The sequence below is a fragment of the Aethalodelphis obliquidens genome, unplaced genomic scaffold (assembly GCF_003676395.1).
Source record: "Aethalodelphis obliquidens isolate GAN/ISIS:26980383/991018 unplaced genomic scaffold, ASM367639v1 scaffold23, whole genome shotgun sequence".
In the NCBI taxonomy this organism is placed as follows: Eukaryota; Metazoa; Chordata; class Mammalia; order Artiodactyla; family Delphinidae; genus Aethalodelphis; species Aethalodelphis obliquidens.
The window spans coordinates 1,004,824-1,024,183 of NW_020837967.1; the positions used below are offsets into that span (position 1 = coordinate 1,004,824).

General features: G+C 34.6%; 1 long non-coding RNA gene across 1 annotated transcript; it reads right to left on the reverse strand.

The window, feature by feature from the left end:
• Positions 1-1,685: 1,685 nt before the first annotated feature.
• LOC113628437 (uncharacterized) lies at positions 1,686-16,260 on the reverse strand. Its single transcript, XR_003436103.1, has 4 exons — positions 16,096-16,260; positions 15,530-15,697; positions 6,962-7,011; positions 1,686-2,149 (listed from the first exon to the last, which is right to left on the reverse strand). It is a non-coding gene; the product is annotated as an uncharacterized LOC113628437 (long non-coding RNA).
• Positions 16,261-19,360: the final 3,100 nt, after the last annotated feature.

A 19,360-nucleotide genomic window follows, 5' to 3' on the forward strand; every position in this document is an offset into this window, starting at 1 on the left:
AGGCTATATGAACATTTATGAAGACATAAATATATCTGTTCTTGTAGAACTGTTTCCATTTATGTAGACTGGTATATATTTTAGATATCCATTTAATGTCTAATCATTGCAATAGTCTGTGAAACATCTTTCTTACATAGGCAGCTACGCATATTTGTTTTCATCTTGTGACTATATTGCTTAATTCTTTAAAATGTCTCAGGGTTGTGTTGTCAGAATACTGTGCGACTCATGTAATTTAAGTCATGTGTAAGGAACACATTTTCTAACATGCACTCAAGATGGATTTGTAGTTCAGCATGAAAACACAAATATTTATCATTTTTCTTCCTCCATACTCTCTAGGTGAAAATTTTTTCTCATGGTTTTTAAATTAAAAAATTCCTTACAGCTCTGTTAAAAAATGTAATCACTAGTTCTGCATAGGGCAAATAACCATGATTTATATTATGTTACCATGGATTGGTCACATTTTCCAATTTATTGATTTAATTATTTTCATTTCTAAACAAACTGGCCTGAGATTGAAACTTGATGATAATTTAAATGTAGTACATGCTGGGTGTTCACTAAGAGGATTGTAGTTTTTTGATCAAAATATTTTATATTAATGTATGGTTTTGACACAGTTTATTTGTTTAACAAGTATTTATTGAGTACTCATCTTGTGCAAAGCCCTGCAGAAGTGTGCCCTAGAAAATGAGTAAAACCTAAACCTTACCCTCAAGAGAGATTAAAGATTCATTGTGAAAATCAGCAGATACATAAAAACATACACAAGATTGAATAATGACATGGAGACTGGGGCACAAAAGGAAAATGTTGTGTGTGATTGAGAGAAAGGGGATTCTGTGTCTACCAAGCTCTGAATTATAGCATCATTTAGACTATGGAATAAAATATATGTGTAATATAATATATATATGCATATATGTGAAATAATGTTCATATAATATTATATATGTATATTTTAGTTAAAATAAAAGTTTAAAATTATCAAAATTCTACTATTCTACCAAAAATTGGGTTAATAATTTTGTATATTTCATTCCAGCCTTTCTCCTATGAATTTAAGTTTTACATAATTGTAATTGAAGGCAAAATGTAACTGTAATTCTTTAAAAACTATCTTTGGTATAGTGTAAACATTTGCACAATGCTACATTTCTTCATAACCATCATTTTGAATGAGAGCATAACATTTTTCTTCCAGAGGATGTACTATATTTTTTCTAATTTTCTTCTACTATTATTTATTTTGGTTGTTTATAGAAGTTCACTCTTTTATATAGCTGGTTTTGAAAAACATAGTCATGCATATAGTTTTGTCCCCTCTCAGTTTAAAGGCTTTCCTTAGAAGAAGTTCCAAAAAGTGGGACAAATGTTATACAAACTATTATTGAAGTGTCACTTTTAAGCTGTGTGCTATCCTTTACATCTTTGTGTCATTGAGAACATTTTCATAACAGAAGAATTTCAAGGAAACCTACCAAAGCCAAAATATGTATTTATGCTGGTAGATTTTCAGGGCAATGGTTCAGAACTGAGGGGTTTATACTGTGACATAAATTTACTCCCTAAAGAGGGCATTGTAAGTGAGCACTATAATTTTATGAATAGATTCATCTCATCATGCAATTTTTATTATACTTCTAATATGTATAATGTTACATTTTTTCTTTGGATGTCAGCATTATTACATGAATTTAAAAGTTTTGTGCTTTGAATTTTTAGAGTGAACATTTCAGTTCGTGTATTCATCTTTTTTTAATAAAAAGCTTCTTAAAAGTTTTTCTACAGCTGAAAATAATTAAATCCTTCCATAAAATTAAAGTGTGCAAATTCATTGGTAATACAAATAATTATTCTGCAGATGACAATGCGTAGAATCTTGTCTTCTTAAATTCCAGGTGTTTCTGAGCCTTACTTTCATCAGGTTAAACTCTTCGTAATTTAGAGTCAAATTTGCAAAGATAAAGCTGGTGGTTCCTCCTTGCAAACAAGTATATAATGAACCCTTATTTAAAATTTGTACAAAGCTTTTGGCTACTAGGTAACTTTCAGGGTCACTTATATTATATTAACATCAGGGAATTCCATTCTCCGTACTTTCATCTCTGGCACAGTGACCTTGTCACCAGGTGGCTTCCTGTAGAGAGGTGAGCAGAGACACCTTCTCAGTATCATTCAAGGGCATGTTAAAGGTCTTAGAGCAAAAGTGGCCTATTTTTTCATGATGACATCAGTATGATCAAAGAATATGATTTATTTTTCTCATTAAGTACATTACCTTATGAATACTTCAATTGAGTTTCCATTAGTTGATTTGAATCATTAAATGTAAACTACAAGAAAAATTATTCTTTTAAAGCTCATTTATTTAAATTTTTAATAATCTGTCAATGCTTCCCTTCAATTTCAGATATTAACCCTTAACATTCATAAACTGAGGATGATTAGCATTTTCTTTAGAAGGGAACCACTCACACCACCGTTTAGATATTTTACTTATATAAAGTATTTTACCTAATTAAGTGCTTACTCATTAGCAATTATTCAGCTGTCTCCAAATTCTTATAAATAATGCATTAATGACAAATGTAATTATTTCAATTAAAAAATAAAACCAATTCTGACATTGGTTCCCTAGTCATTTTCTTGGTTCTAAAGTGGCTTCAAATCTCCTTCGAAAAGTTTTTTTGTGTGTATTTAATATATACATACTATCAATGACCAAAACAACCAGAAGAACATTATTTTTACTTTGTTTTTTTCTGATTGAAATATAAAGTAGATGTGGAGTTTACATGTTGGTAAATTCAGCATTTTTCTCATATTTCCCTTGTTCCTTACAGAGTATGCCCACAGTTTGGAGGTTGGTCTGCTCTGAGTTTCTTTTATTCCTTTGAAGGCATGAGGCAGGGAGAGGACATGAGTGTTTATAGTGTCACCGTAAAAGTTTTCCACTTAAATTATGCAATTGAGGATATGTGATTATAATTTCTGTCATTACCAATCTACTTACATGTCACTTTCAGCTATTTCAAATCCAGCTCCTCTTTGTTTCAGTCCCTGCTGCCCAGCCTAGCCAATCAAAAGTCCAGTGAAGGAGGCCTGGCCATGGGCTCTGTGCGCAGGACAGAACTATTTAAATAAATAGGCAAATGAATCAATGGAAAAATGAATTGATGTCCAGGAAAAGCAGATTTCAGAGCAAGGAAAATTATCAGGGATAAAGATGGGAATTACGTAATGATCAAGGAGTCAGTTCTCTAAGAAGACATAACCATCATTAACGTGTATGTGCATTTGAGAGACGTCAAAATACGTGAGGCAAAAACTGATTGAACTGCAAGAAGAAATACAGGAATCCACTCTCCTAGGTGGAGACCTCGATACCCCTCTGTCAGTGATCGGCAACTCCGGCAGCCAGCATATCAGTGAGGACATAGCTGAACTCAACACCACCATGAATCAACTGGTTCTAATCAACATTGTTAGAATACTTCATCCAGCAATAGCAGATGACATATTCTTCCAAAACTCACATGGAACATGTACCAAAATAGACCAGATACTAGACTATAAAACAGGCCTTAACAAATTAGAAGAGTATTAATTATACAAAGAATGTTCTCAGACCAATGTGGAATTAAACTAGAAAACAGTGACAAAAAGATAGCTAGAGAATACCAAAACATTTGGAGATTAAAAAACACATTTGTAAATAACACATGGGTCAAAGAAGAAATCCCAAGAGAAATTTGTAATGTTCTGAATTAAATGTAATTGAAAATACAGCTTATGAAAATATATGGGATACAGCAAAAAAGCAGAACTTAGAAGGAAATTTATGGCATTGAGTGCATACATTAGAAAAGAAGATCTAAAATTCAATAATCTAAGCTTCTACCTCAGGAAACTAGAAATAGAAGAGCAAACTAAATACAACACAAGCAGAAGAAAAATGAAGAAAAATTACAGCAGAAATAAATGCAACTGAAAACAGCTTTATTCATTTATAACAGCTTTATAATTAAACAACTGGAAGCAAATAAGATGTTCGTGAATGGGTAGTTGGATAAACAGAATGTGGTACATCTATGCAATGGAATATTATTCAGTAATAAAATAAATGAGCTATCAAGCCATGAGAAGACACAGAAAAACCTTAAATCCACATTGCTAGTCTAAGAATACAGTATGAAGATCCATATGTGGTAGGATTCCAACTATATGACAATCTGGAAAGGTGTAACCATGAAGATCGGGGGTTGTCAGGGGCTGGGGGAAGAAGGGATGAGTAGGCTAAACAGAGGCAGCTTTAGGGGAGTAAATCTATCCTGTATGATGCTATAAAGGTGGATATATGGCATTTGTCAAAACTCCTACAACTCTACGACACAAAAAGTGAACCTTAACTATTTACGGACTTTGGTCAATGAAAAAGTATCAGTATTACTTCCTCAGTTTTAGCAAAGGCACTGCATTCATACAAGATGTAATAATCAGAGACTTTGTCAGGGATGGAGGAGATTATATGGGAACTCATTTTGTTTTCCGTACAGTTTTTCTGCTAAAACTGCTCTAGAAAATAGTCTTTTTAAAATACTCATTGAACTCTACCCTTAAATGGGTGCATTTTATGCTTTTAAAATTTTACTACAAAAAAAGGTGATGTAAACACTTGAAAAAAAATGAATAATGACTGAATAAACTTTGACCAATTCTGTATAGCTCTTCTCTCAGTAATATTTTTACACTATTTCTTAATAATCACAGGCTTTTTGGTGAGGGGGGTGGGTGGGGGACAGGAATATGGAAAGGTTGATATATAGAGTTTAAAAGAAACTAGAACAAAGATGGATAGGAGCCGTACAAAAATTTTAAGTAAAAATTAGCTGCAGTTAAATAAAGAGGAAAAAACTATACACTTCACAGGACTCTAAAGGATTTGTCAGATTTTGAAATAAAATCTCAGTGTGGAAATGTAAGGAATAATTAATGCTACTAATTTAAGCAGTAACTATATCAGAAGATGCAGTTAAACATTCAGAAAATAGAAGTATATCTCAAGTGAGAAAGAACCAGGATGAACTTCTCACTGGAAGTACTTATAGGAGCAGTGAGTGCGAGTTTGGGAACAGAAGTGCTGGATTCCTTTCTCATACCACAGTTTACGAAGTAGATTTGAAAATTGTTCAAAATCTCTGAGACTCAGTTTCTTATCCATACAAGGGGGATAGTCATAGTAGTTGCTCTTAGAGACATTTGAAGATTAAATGACATATAAAACATTTGACACATCTCTTATTTTAGTACATAGTCAGTAAAATGTGTTATTATTAGTAGTAATATATTATCAGGAGTATTTCTTTTAATATGTTCCCCCACCCTTGAGATTTCAGGAAAGAAAGGATGAACCTTGTAGAAGTGGTTAGCAAGGTCTTAAGACATGTGTATCAGTAGTGATTATAATGCAATTGGCATACTAGGTTTATAACACTGAGTTTTTCTGTCAGTTGTTCCACTTGAACTTGACCAGCATGATTTTTAAGAACAATGATTTCTCACCACATTGCAGACAGTCATGATTTTTAGTTATTTATATTCAATGACACCTTAAATACTATAATATATACATTTAATTTCAGACTTATAGAAACATTTTAAGAATAGTACAAAGAATTACAAACAAACAAAAAAAGAATAGTACAAAGAATTTCCAAACACCTTTCACTCCAAGTCTCCAAATGTTAACATATTACTACAATTGCTTCATCCATTTCCCCTTCTCTCTCTACACATATGTGTGCATATTATTTTTCTGAACTGTCTAAGAGGAAGTGGCATATATGATGATCCTTCTTCCCTAAATAATTCACTATATATCACCTGAACACAAGAGATTCTTTCTCAAAACCACAGTATAGTCATCAAATTCAGGAAATTAGCATTGATACAGTAATACTACTGATACACAGACTAGTCCAGCTTTGGCTAATTGTCCCTGTAAAGTCCTTTATAAACAAATAAAATCCAAGATGATTGGTTTCATTCAGTTGTCACATCTCTTATGCATCACTTAATTTGGAAAAGTTGCCAAGTCTTTATATATTTCAATATACTGATGTTTTACAAGGATATTAGGCACTTATTTGTAACACGCCCCTCAATTTGGGTTTATCTGATGTTTTCTCGTGGTTAGATTCAATTTACGTATAGGCTTTTGGCAGGAACACCAAAGAAATGGTACTGAGTTTTGCTCAGTGCATGAATGTAAACACGTCACATAGGTTTTTCTTGTTGGATAAGATACTTTATGTAAAGAACTGGGAAAGCATTCCTTACATGTAAATATGATAGCTACTGCTTTTTTCTTCTAGGTTTTATTTCACATTTATGTAGAAATTTCATTCTTTCACATATCAGTCACAGACACATACTCTTCTATTGTATATTGCATGAGAAATTTATTTTCATATTTTATTTCAGTTGTAATGAAAGAACATGATTAGAGAGAATGAAAAAAAAAGTATGTTTCAATCCAATTATTCCATTCATCTTCCTGTTTCTCAGGACAAATGTTTCTGCTTCATTGAAGTCACAGGTTTCAAAGTGAATCTAAAACAGCTCCCACTGAATTTGCTCTGTTGGTGTTTAGACATCTTGTTTTCCTTATCTTTACTCTGGTTGATCAAGATATTTCAATACTATATTTTCAGAATGAACTGTAGTTAAAAAGCGTTTATCTTTTGGGCTTTATGTTAATTACGCAATCGCATGTAATCCCGTATTAGAATTTGCAATTTGAATATTGCTATTTAAGGTATGTTGAACTCCTTCATAATATGGATGGGCACATAAAACATGTATATTCACATTACAACAAAACTGATATACTAATTAGGTTTAAAAAATTTTATATGTTAATGATACAGATAGTAAAAAATAGTCTTACCATTTTTATAGTAGAAGCCCAATTAAGACATTTGGAGTCAATGAGAGAATCTAGAACAAATGCAAGACACATTTTCAGTGCTCAATATATATTTTTCAAATACATAAGCAAATGGAATAAACAAATAAATTACACGGTTAATCATGTTTAATTTCAATTGAGCAATAATTTTTCATGGACTGCAGCCAGGAAAATATTCCATAAGAAGAGATGTTGAGAATAGTACACATTGACATTAGCAAACTCACTAAGAACATATAATTTTAAAAACTTTTAATCTTGATTTTTTTTCTATTAGTTTATACATTCTTTTAAGGCAAGAACAACTTTTTATTCCACATTTATAGGAAAAATGTAGAAAGTATGAACTTCACATTTGTTAATAAGATTATCATAGAGGATTATTTGATAGCTGGGAACTTTACACAAAAATAAAGATTCACCATACTAGATCTAGGTATTTCAACTATGGCATTTTTTAGATTTCCATTTTTTTATTCTTTAAGAGTTTTTATCATGAGCTTCTAATACAATTACAACCTTAGTAATCTGGGCAAAGCATATCTATGTTTCTACCTCATCTATTTACATATCAATACTTAAAAACAATTTAAATGTCTCTTGTGTTATTATGCCTAGAAAACAGACACTGAAATCAAAGTGTGCCTTGTTTTTCAAGTAAAACTGACACAAGTCTTACCAAGTTCTTAATTTTCTCTGTGTGAGTTAAAAATGCCACAGCACATAAAATCATGTGAAATTTGGACATAATGGCTAATACATAATTTAATATCTTTTTCATTAGAAATCAATTTTCATTTTAAATTTCTCTTTTACTGTAAGGAAATACTATTCTCTGGCTTCCCTGGAATAGCCTGCTGGTTCTGGCCATGGATGAAATCTTGAAACTCCAATTAAAATTCAGTCACTGAATTGTGAGATTGGAGGAAAAGTCCAACATTTGCTCCTGTTTCCAGTGGCAAATTCCATCTTTAATTGTCCTGACCTTTTCTTGACTTGTGACTCAATATTCAAGTCATACACCATATTTTTAAAATGTAAATTTCTGTAGTCATCCTATTTTAAACTATCTTTATAATGAACCAAGTATGAGTTTTAAAAATCTGTACTGTGTGGAGAAAGCCACTATCATGTTTTGACAAGAAAGTAATGAAACAATTTAACTGTTCATTTTGTAGTTGATTCATTGAGAAAATCAACACACTGGCAGGCTTTCCATAGCCGATTAAATGCCACAGCACATAAAATCATGTGAAATTTGGACATAATGTCTAATACATAATTTAATATATATCATCTCCAATTCCATGCTTCATCCTGTTTGTTATGAATTGATAACGCTTGTATTTAAATGGGCTTCCTTTTTTTTTTTTTTCGGTACGTGGGCCTCTCACTGTTGTGGCTTCTCCCGTTGTGGAGCACAGGCTCCGGATGCGCAGGCTCAGCGGCCCGGCCATGGCTCACGGGCCCAGCCGCTCCGCGGCATGCGGGATCCCCCCAGACCGGGGCATGAACCCAGGTCCCCTGCATTGGCAGGCGGACCCTCAACCACTGCGCCACCAGGGAAGCCCTAAATGGTCTTCTTTTTAGAAACTCTGTTGGAATCATGAATCACAATTGAGTATTTTTCTTATCAGAGCATCAGAGTAGTTGATGGTCAGTATTGTCAATCTCCAGTCCAACTTCAGGCAAGAGTCACGTGACAGGAAGTACTATTAAAAATAGCATATTTAAGTATCTGCTTCCAAACAAGGGCAGAGCCAAATTACCGCAAAGATGGTTATGTTCTTTATGCTTTTTGTGAAAAAAGAGAAACATTTGTTAGTGTTTTGAACTAATAGTTAACATAGTTTTGAAAGATTTTTACACCAACCAATGTAATACTTTGTTGAAAATTGAGCATGTTGCTCAGTTTAGTTCTCAATAAACAAAAGGAAATAAAAAATCTGTTTCATCTGAACAATTATTTTCAATAGTAAAATCTACCAGCCTCTCCATATTGAAGCATCTTTTTGTTCCCCTCCTTTTTTTTCTGCCAGGCTTTTCCCCTCTGGCGTCCACTCAAAGTTTCTCTATATTTCTAGCATTGTCCAAAACCTAAGAGTCTTCCCCAAATATCCTCCCTTTGAATAAATGCCTCCAACCACACACTGAAGAACTATTTCGCATTGTATTACCTCAAGAACTTGGGAATCAAATGCAAGCCTCATAGCCCCTCTTAGTTTTGTCTATGGGACTAGAACTAGAAGGTACTGGAGAAAGTTGTGGTGGTCTCACACAACTCACTGTACATATTAGAGTCAAAATCCATATAGATTGGTTCTTGAACTTTACTCCACCTTTACTCCAGCTCAGGAATACGCCAGTAAAAACTCTAGTGTTCGTAATAGTCATCAGTTTACATATGGCAGGAAATTCCCAGATGCTGTTTTACAAAGGAAGCACAATTAGAGTACATTCCTTACATCATGGGCAAAACTATTTACCTAGGATTAGTTGTTGAAAACAAAGCATTTTTTGATCTTGTATAAAATAAGTGTGCTGCCTTAGAAGGATGTGGTGTTAAGCGCGATACAGATGTTAGGGGAATGAGGGCAACCACAGAGCTCAGAACACTGCAGACATTTGCACTCGTGGATAACGTCTCTGATTTGACTGGCCGCATAGCTTTTATTTATGTTTGCTCTCTTGAAATAATTTGATTTTTAGTTTTTAGATTTTCCTAATACACTTCCACTAAATTGAGACAGATTTGGAGGAAGAAACCATCCCCAGTTAACCTGTGGCTCCTTAGCTGCTAATACAGGATCTGGTAGCCAGTAGGTACTCAATACTTGGTGATTCCAGGAATAAAATGCATTTTAAATACACTAAAATGTTTTTTTTTTCTAAAAGCATGATAAAATATTCCAAAAATCTTTTAAAGATCACATTTTTTGGTAAAGCATGCTGTAAAAATGTACGCACGATGTGTGAATTCCATTTATTTGTAAGCATCAGAGTTTTGAAAAACTCATTTCTAGATCTTCATGAAGTCTTCAGTCAGACTTTGTTTGGCACACGCTTGGTGTCTGCATTCTGATGTGGCCATAAAATAGTCGTGCACAACCTCCACCAGCGCTGCCATCAGCTAATTGCCACTTCAATCAGCCACCTGTCCCCCCAGAAGCTGAGCCAGCACAAATGGATGCTGGCAAATAAAACATGAAATTTCCTGAAGAGCCACAACAAGCAGGAGACATGTCCCTAGACCCAAATCATGTGGGTCTCATCAAAGCATAGCGTAGAATCATGAAACAGTAATAACAATGCAATATTAGCTCTGAAATCTAAATACAGTCTATTGCCTGTCAAGTAGACACACAATTTAAAAGGTAACATTTACTATTGTTAAATAAATATCAAGCATTAACAAAGTAAAATTAGCAGATTGAAACTCAAATAACAATTTTAAAACAAAAATTCTTTGGAAACGTTAAGCTTACATTAAATGAATGAATAAATGCAAACACGCATGAGATATGAGGAAAAACAATGAATCCATCATGTGAGCATTTAATATATGCCCAGAATGTAGAATATAATGCCCTTAATTCCAAAGTAGTATTAGCATCTCTGTTAATGCTTTCTAAAAAACAAGCAAATCTGTTACCTTGTATGAATTATTCAGACGATATTATAATAAGTTTTATCCTCATGGCAGGAAGAAACACCTTAGACTTCACAACCACTTATAATCATGACTCAAAATCTCAATGCTATCCTAAAGGCACAATGGTTTGAATGGCCAATTATCCACGTGTAGAATTTCTCTTTATCCCTCTCACCAGCTCAAACTTCAGCATCCCAAAAGAGTACTTCACAGAATGGAATGCCCTAAAATGAGATATTCTGCCTATGTTTTAGGGGTCACTTAATGGCTTTGCAAAAAGTACTTTTGACTCTGAACTATTTTTGCCTTATGTGCTGATCTTAAATTTTACCTTTTTAAAATGGGAAACACCTGTGTTTTTAAAAAATCTCCAAATTTTCACTGGTGAAAGTCACAAGATTCTAAAGTCAATTATTTTGAATAGTTTAATTTTTAAATTTGTATTTATTTCATTTTTTTTATTAAAAATGGGCAAATGTAATGTGTTTCTGGTAGTAAAATGGATGATCAGTAATACTCTTTTAATTTAATTTTGACCAACACACATTACAACTTCTGAGTTTTTTCCTCTGGAATTGCAGAATTATGGCTCCCTTTATATAGTGTTTTTATACTGTTTAACCTTATACAGCAAACAGTATCTCTCATGAGTTGCATATTCTTTAGTTGCTTTATGTAGAAATGGGACTAAAAACACCTATGTCACTGGATATAGAGAGACAAATTTTAAAAAGATAAAACAGCTGACTGTTTAAAAAAGAATTCGATTTCTCACTCCCTTACTTTTTTAGTTGAAGGATGTATATTGGAAATCAGTGCAGATGAAGTCTTTCTAGAATAGCATCATATGAAAAAACAAGAAAAAATGAGCTTCCCTAATATTAATGAACATCAGTAGAGTGCGTATTATTTTAACCAGTCATTGTTCAGAATGGTTTACCTTAAATGCCTTTTTAGTCTTCAGAGCCTCCCTATGAGATAGATATTAACACTGTCCCATTTTACAGAAGAGACAAACGAGGGACAAAGAGAAAAGACGGGCCCGAAGCCACAGAACTGGATTCGAACCAAGGGGCCTGGAGGCAGGGCCATGGATGCAGCACCTCCTCATCTCGATACTGACTGGACGTCCAAGATAAGGAAAGTATCACTGTTTCAAAATGTTGAGGAAAATCATGAGAATCAGAATCAGTGTTTCCTTCTCGACAGTTCACCATTCCGTTGTGGTTCCTTTTGTACTAATCCAGGCAACATTGCTTTCCAGTTAGTATCATGCCATGGATTCTGAAAGATCAAAGCATTTCAGAAATTCTGAAGCCCCATAGCAATGTAATCTCCTAGGAGAGGGATGGCCAGGGACAGCCTGAAAATTCAAGCAACCCCGCTGGGAAAAAATGAGAAATGATTACACTGGGCACAGGGGAAATGCCTTTGGCCAAAGTATTTCGTGTATACACAAAGGACAGATTACACCGCCTATTGCTCCGTCCAAAGCAGCACTCGCTGAGACACTCAGCTTCTCCACTTAGATGAGATGAAGAGCTGCGTGAACTCAGCTGGAAGCGAGCCCATTGGTTCCAGATGGTGTAGACAGTTCAGTCCTGGCGCTCCTGAGGCAGTGGCAGCGCACAGGGTTTACTCCAGGAGAAGCAGTAGGTGTTTGCCAGGGCGACCTTTACTTCTTTGGTGTATGAACAAAAAGCACATCAATTTCAGGAACTATCTCTGCTAACAAAGCAGAGCACAGACATGGGGTGATTATCTGCGCAATCAAGCTGAAAAAGTCTGCCTTTGACTCAAAGACGGGTTATTTTGAGCCCCGTCTTTAATAATCTGTTCAATCGCTTTGCTAAATTATTTCACTTCTCTGTAGAGCAAGCAATAAGAAGTTATTTGCTTACTTGAGGGGTGTGTGTGTGTGTGTGTGTGTGTGTGTCTGTTTAATGGTAGATGCGTCCCTATACTGAGTCTGGGTGCACTGTGAACATCAGGATGAATTGTGCCCCGGCCCTCCGGGCTGTAAGTCCTTAGAGACAGAGCCACAGGCCAGAAGGACTGCCATGCTGCCCCCCATGTGGTGTTGCTGCCGTCACCTGTGTGACGACCTCTTGTGGTCACCAAGCACATGGTTACAACCACTGTGTGTGGGTTTGGTTTTTTTAGCTGTTTGTTTGCATTTTTAGTTTTTCAGCTTTACTGGGGTAGAAGTGACAAAATTGTAATATATTTATAGTGTACATCATAGTGATTTGATATATGTATACATGAAGGGATTCCCACCATCCGGTTAATTAACACATCCATCACTTCATATATTTATCCCTTATTTTGTTGAGAACATTTAAGTTCTACTATCAGCAAATTTTAATTTTACTATACAGTGTTATCTACAATGGTCCCCTGTTATACAGTAGATCTGTTTTGTAGCATTGTTTTTTAATTGAAGTATAGTTGATGTACAGTAATATTATATAAGTTGCTGGTACACAATATAGTGATTCACAATTTTTAAATGTTATACTACATTTATAGTTATTATAAAATATTGGCTATATTCCCCATGTTATACTATATATCCTTGTAGCTTATTTTATATCTAATAGTTTGTACCTCTTAATTCCTCCACCCCTATATTGCCCTTCCCCGCTCCCCACTGGTAACCACTAGTTTGTTCTTTATATCTATGAGTCTATGAGTCTGCTTCTTTTTTGTTATATTCACTTGTTTGTTGTATTTTTTTAGATTTCACATATAAGTGATATCATACAGTATTTGTCTTTCTCTGTCTGACATATTTCACTTAGCATAATGCCCTCCAAGTCCATCCATGTTGTTGCAAATTGCAAAATTTCATTCTTTTTTATGGCTGAGTAATATTCCATTCTGTGTGTGTGTGTGTGTGTGTGTGTGTGTGTGTAGCTTCTTTACCCATTCACCTGTTGATAGACACTTAGGTTGCTTCCATATCTTGGCTAATGTGAATAATGTTGCTGTGAACATTGGGGTGCATGTATCTCTTCAAATTGGTATTTTGGGGTTTTGGTTTTTGTTTTTTAAAAATATATCTCTTAGGAAATGGAAGGAATACTTCATGCACTGATGGAGGTGTATTTCTTGCTATGGGGGGAGTTTAAACAGTGACTATAAGAGCTTCAGTGAAGAGAAGTAAACATCCGCTTGGAGGGATGGAAAACTGACTTCCCTAGTCTGTTCTGATTCCTAGATCTCTGTTTCTGTACTTTCTGTTGGCAATATGCATATTAGTGCTACAATTTTTAGACTCCAGAGCAATAGTTTGGAGATTGATCATATTACGGCAGGTAGGATAAAAGGCCATGTAGCCATACCTGGACTGGAAAATTTGTTTGAAATTAATCACAGAACTTTTAAGGTAAGCAGACTTTTTAGGAAAATAAATAACGTGATATTACTGATTGTAAATGGATGTTGTCTGTGCATATATGCAAAATAGTTCTTGCTAATGGCTTCGGGGTCATCTCAGTCAATTCCTAAGGTTTGGCAGATCATAATTCAATTTCTATTTAGTGTTCATTTTGACATATTTACTGGCTGTGTGAATTTAGACAAGTTATTTAATATCCATGATCTCAGTCTCCTTGAGAATGGACTGGGGAGACTGGCACCTGCTGCCTAAGGATCTTGAAGGTTCCAAGTTTTATCTATGTCCACATTCCCTAGCACAGTACCTCTGGAATACATGTAGTCAATAAAGCTCTATCCCTGTGAGTATGATGGTCTTCAAATCCATTATTATCTGCTCCTAGCTGATCACTGTAAAAATGAGGGAGTGTCTCAAGATATTCTGCCTTGGATTATAGCTCAATGTATTTTAGTAGAATAGTACTTCTCAATTCAAAATAATTTACTTTGCCTGATTTGTTTCATTTTATTTTCCAATACTTAAACTCTTTTGTTTTTCAAATTTTATATTTGCATGTATTTCTTTGTCCTCTCCATTAGTGAACAGAACACAATTTATTTTGAGAGAATGCTATTTATGGATAAAACATTGAGACTAATACATTTTTCCCCTTTTTAAATGAAAAATTATTCATATCTTTTTGATTGTGTACAACTCCTTATGCAACATTTCTGCTTATTGTTGAAGATAAAAGTTTCAGCTACAATTATTCTTTATAATTTCCTTTCTCCTTGGCCAAATACCAAATTTGTTAGATTATGATCACTTTTTCTATATATAATACTAATTTTCAGCTATTAAGATCCTAGTTATGATGAGGTAAATTGCTATTCAATACTCATCTTTTTTTATTCAGTTTCTCCTGTGAAGTATGATATTCACTATTTTCATTATGCAGGTAGAAATTTACTTTTAAGGATATAATCATTTATTTCCTTTGATCCACTTCTTAATAGGCATTGGTAGCCTCAGGGTATTTTTTTCTCATTCTATTTCTCTCAAAACATATTGTGTCTATTAAATCTGCTTCTCAGTATCTCTCAGATTCTCAGTTCTACAAATTCCCTCTTACTGAGCAAAAGATCAAAACTTTCTTTCCTGTGTGATGACTTAAATTCAGCAATGGGGACTTCTCTGGTGGTCCAGTGGTTAAGACCTCACCTTACAATGCAGGGGGTGCGGGTTCAATCCCTGGTTGGGGAGCTAAAATTCCACATGCCTCAGGGCCAAAAACCCGAAACATAAAACAGAAGCAATATTGTACCAAATTCAATAAAGACTTTAAAAAATGGTCCACATAAAAAAAAAAAACTTAAATAAATTCAGCAATGAATTTTATATCATAATTTTCTTTGCTTATTATATATTCACGGTGCTATAAAATAAAGAAATAGGAAAGAGAATTTCTTGCAAAACCGTTAAGTTAAAATACAAAGTAATAATCAGTCCTTACCAACAAATCAGTGATGAAAGGGGAGCACCTCTTCCTTTTCATAACTGTGGAGACTGGAGAATTGGACTCCCAGTTAATTGTATGTCTCCTGTCAAGTCCTTCCCTTTAAACTGATGCTTTACAGGGGACTACTGAACTCTTCCCTGGACATCACAAATCTAAATTAACCTGAAGTATAACAGAGGTTTTAGGAGTTATATCACAAGTCTGGAGGAGAATTTGAAAATATCTCTATTTCAGGAAGCCTTATCTTAATTATTTTCTTATCAGTGTAAGCATAACATTTTCAAACAATGAATGAGAAGCCTAAAACTTAAATACATATCAGCTGGCTGCTCCTGTCCATCTAGTTCCCTCCACAAAATTCTAGACACCCGTCCCATCCCCCACCCCCGGACAGAGAGGTTTCTCTAAGTAGCATTTTGCTTTCCCATAATGCCATTTACTAATTCTACCACCATAAACCTACCATAAAATGATCAAAATTGCTCTTTTATACAATGAAATACTGCATTACATGGACTGGCTAAACTCATGGGTTAGAAAATGGAAACAGTGCAACTCACCGTTTGGCTCATTGGTGAAATACAAAATACGTAAATATCCATAACTCCCAAAGCAAAACAAAACAAACAAAAAAGAAAATAATTGCAAATGCAGGTTTATTAACTTCTTCAGGGAAGGTCATGGTAATGCTACTACAATGGATGGAAGTAATACAGGCAATTATCCCATCCTATCAGAAGAAAAAAAAGTTAAGCAAGTTGTCTAACTGAATTGACTGGTTAGATGACTAATTATTACTGTTGTATTTAGACAGACCCATAGGAATAGTTAGGAATTCCTAACATTCCATTTAGACTGAAGAGACTGAATAATGTTTCTTCCCTTTCCTGTGGCTAGTGCGTTGAAAGCCAAGTAAAATATTAAACTGAAAATTCTCTTTAATCCACATCCTTTATACTACATGATTCAAATGAAATGACCTCTTTGCAGATCTGGTCTCTCAATTTAAAATAAAGGCAATGAGGGCTTCCCTGGTGGCACAGTGGTTGAGAGTCCACCTGCCGATGCAAGGGACACAGGTTCGTGCCCCAGTCCGGGAAGATCCCACATGCCGCAGAGCGGCTGGGCCCGTGAGCCATGGCCGCTGAGCCTGCGCGTCTGGAGCCTGCGCTCCGCAATGGGAGAGGCCACAACAGTCAGAGGCCCACGTACCGCAAAAAAATAATTAATTAATTAATTAATTAATTTAATTAAATAAAGGCAATGAGATACCTATTCTGTTCCGTGTCTTTCAGTTGAATAGAAGGTAAGCCAGGGAAGGGGGACCCAATGGCAGATTCCAGAGAACTGGGACAAGTGAGTGCTCATCAACGATTGTCTGTTAATAAACCACCTGTGATCATTGTTTACAAGTTTAGTCTAATTCCACAAATGTAGAATAAAAAAAATTCAGAAACACACTTTAATTTTTAACTCATGTTAACAGAAGAAGCAAAAGCACATACTTACAAAATATCAGCAGTACCATAAGATGGATTTAATTTTAGTGCTTATGGCCCTTTTTTAGTATTAAGTTAGCATAATATGTTAAATTTGTTTATTTAAAAAAAACTAGTAAGAAGACAAGCCACAAACTGGGAGAAAATATTTGCAAAAGACACATCTGAAAAAGTACTGTTACCCAAAATATAAAAAGAACTCTTAAAACTCAACAGTAAGAAAAAAAAAAAGGATTAAAAGTGGGCAAAAGACCTGAGTAGTCACCTCAACAAGGAAGATATACAGATGGCAGATAAGCACTTGAAAAGATGCTCCACATCATATATCATCAAGGAACTGAAAATTAAAACAACCAAGAGATAACACTACATAACTATTAGAATGGCCAAAATCCAAAATACTGACAAACAGCAAATGCTGGCAAAGATGTGGAGCAAAAAGAACTCAAATTCACTGCCGGTGGGAATGCAATATTGTGCGGCTACTCTCAAGACTGGTGGGGTGGCTGGATCATATAGTAATTCTATTTATAATTTCTGAAAACTACCCTATTGTTTTCCATAATGGTTGCACCATATTTACATTCCTGCCAATAATACAAGGGTTCCAATTTCTCCACATTCTCACTAACACTTGTTTTCTGTTTTGTTTTTTACAGTCTCCGGACGCGCAGGCTCAGAGACCATGGCTCACGGGCCCAGCCGCTCCGCGGCATGTGGGATCTTCCCGGACGGGGGCACGAACCCATGTCCCCTGCATCGGCAGGCAGACTCTCAACCACTGCGCCACCAGGGAAGCCCAAGTTACTCAGTAATTTAAAGCAAATCCCGAACATCAGATCTTTCATAGCCATCCTTGTCTTCTAAAGAGATTTTTCTCTTTTCAACATGCAGAAATCCCATGTTATTTCCAGGTATTCAAAATATAATTCATCCATACCATTAATACTTTGTAAAACTACCCAATTGGATGTGGAAACATTTGTAATAGCTATAATATTTTTAATAAATGTCTATGTCTTTTAAAAATGGTACACACAATACATTTTGCTGAGTATAGAAGCTGGAACCAATGAAATTATGAACAAATTTTTCTTCCCATGGCAGTTTAAGCAGTTCTGAGTCTCATGACAATTTTGAAGAGGATGAGAATAGGAATGTTTGGTGATAATTGAAACAGATCATGTCTCATTGTTTTCGGTTTCATGTCAGTTTCGAAAATGAGGGGATGCCAAGGTCTGAGGTTCTCTGGTCATAGGGAAATCCAGTGTGCACTCCTGTCCTGAAGGATTTTAGGGCTGACATGATTTCCTTGAGAATTTTCAATTCCAGATTACCATTTTACAAATGCATATTTCTATTATATGTCCATGTGTGAGTTTTCTTCCTATTTGGTAGAAAATTGAGGTAACATTTAAATATTTTAATCTAAAATTACTGTATATATTTTTTCATTTTGGAAGCAGGAAGAGGAAAGAAGGAAAGCAGTAAGGGAGAAGGTAACTTTCTTTCACAATTCCAGTAGAGCCTTGTAATTCAAGATTTGTGAAAACTGTAATCTTAAAAAGTTTCAAGATCATGAAAGACAAAGAAAGTCTGAGAAATATTTCACACAGAAAGAGACTAAAGAGATAGAGCAATTTAATGCAGCATGTCATCTGAATTGGATCTTCTACTTTCCCAGGGGATATTGGAACAGTTGGCAAAACTTGGATGGGTCTCTAGATTAGATGGTGATAATATGTAATGTTAATTTCCTGATTTTGATGTATTTTGGTTATGTAGGAGAATGTCTTTGTTTGTAAGAAATACCCACTAAAGTGTTTAAGCGGGATGGGGCATTATGTTGGCAATTTATTTCCAAATGATTCAGGGGAAAAAAAAAGAGACTCTTTGCTCTAGCCTTGCAAATAACTTTACATTTAAAATTATTTCCAAGCCACAAATTAGACAAAAAAAGATAAACTAAAGTTATTTTATTAGACAAACAAAAGAACAATTTGCAAAAACAGTGGAAACTTTTATTTATCAAAACTTTTAATTAAAAAAGGGAAGGTGATTTATTTCATTCCAAGGCAACTAACCTGAAGTGGTATTATTACATACATTTATTTTGACTTTGTATTTTATAAAGTCTGCAGATGTCTAGGTCAGAATTGTCTGATAAAGGAAAGACATTTATTAGGTATTTATTCCATGTTGAAAGATGATAAAAAGGTTGACTATTCTGTTAGAAGTTACTTAACAGAAATCTTGATATAATATCTGTGTAATTCTTGTTCCTTAAGAACATCTTGTATTAAAGCTTTATCACGCAAAGCTCAAA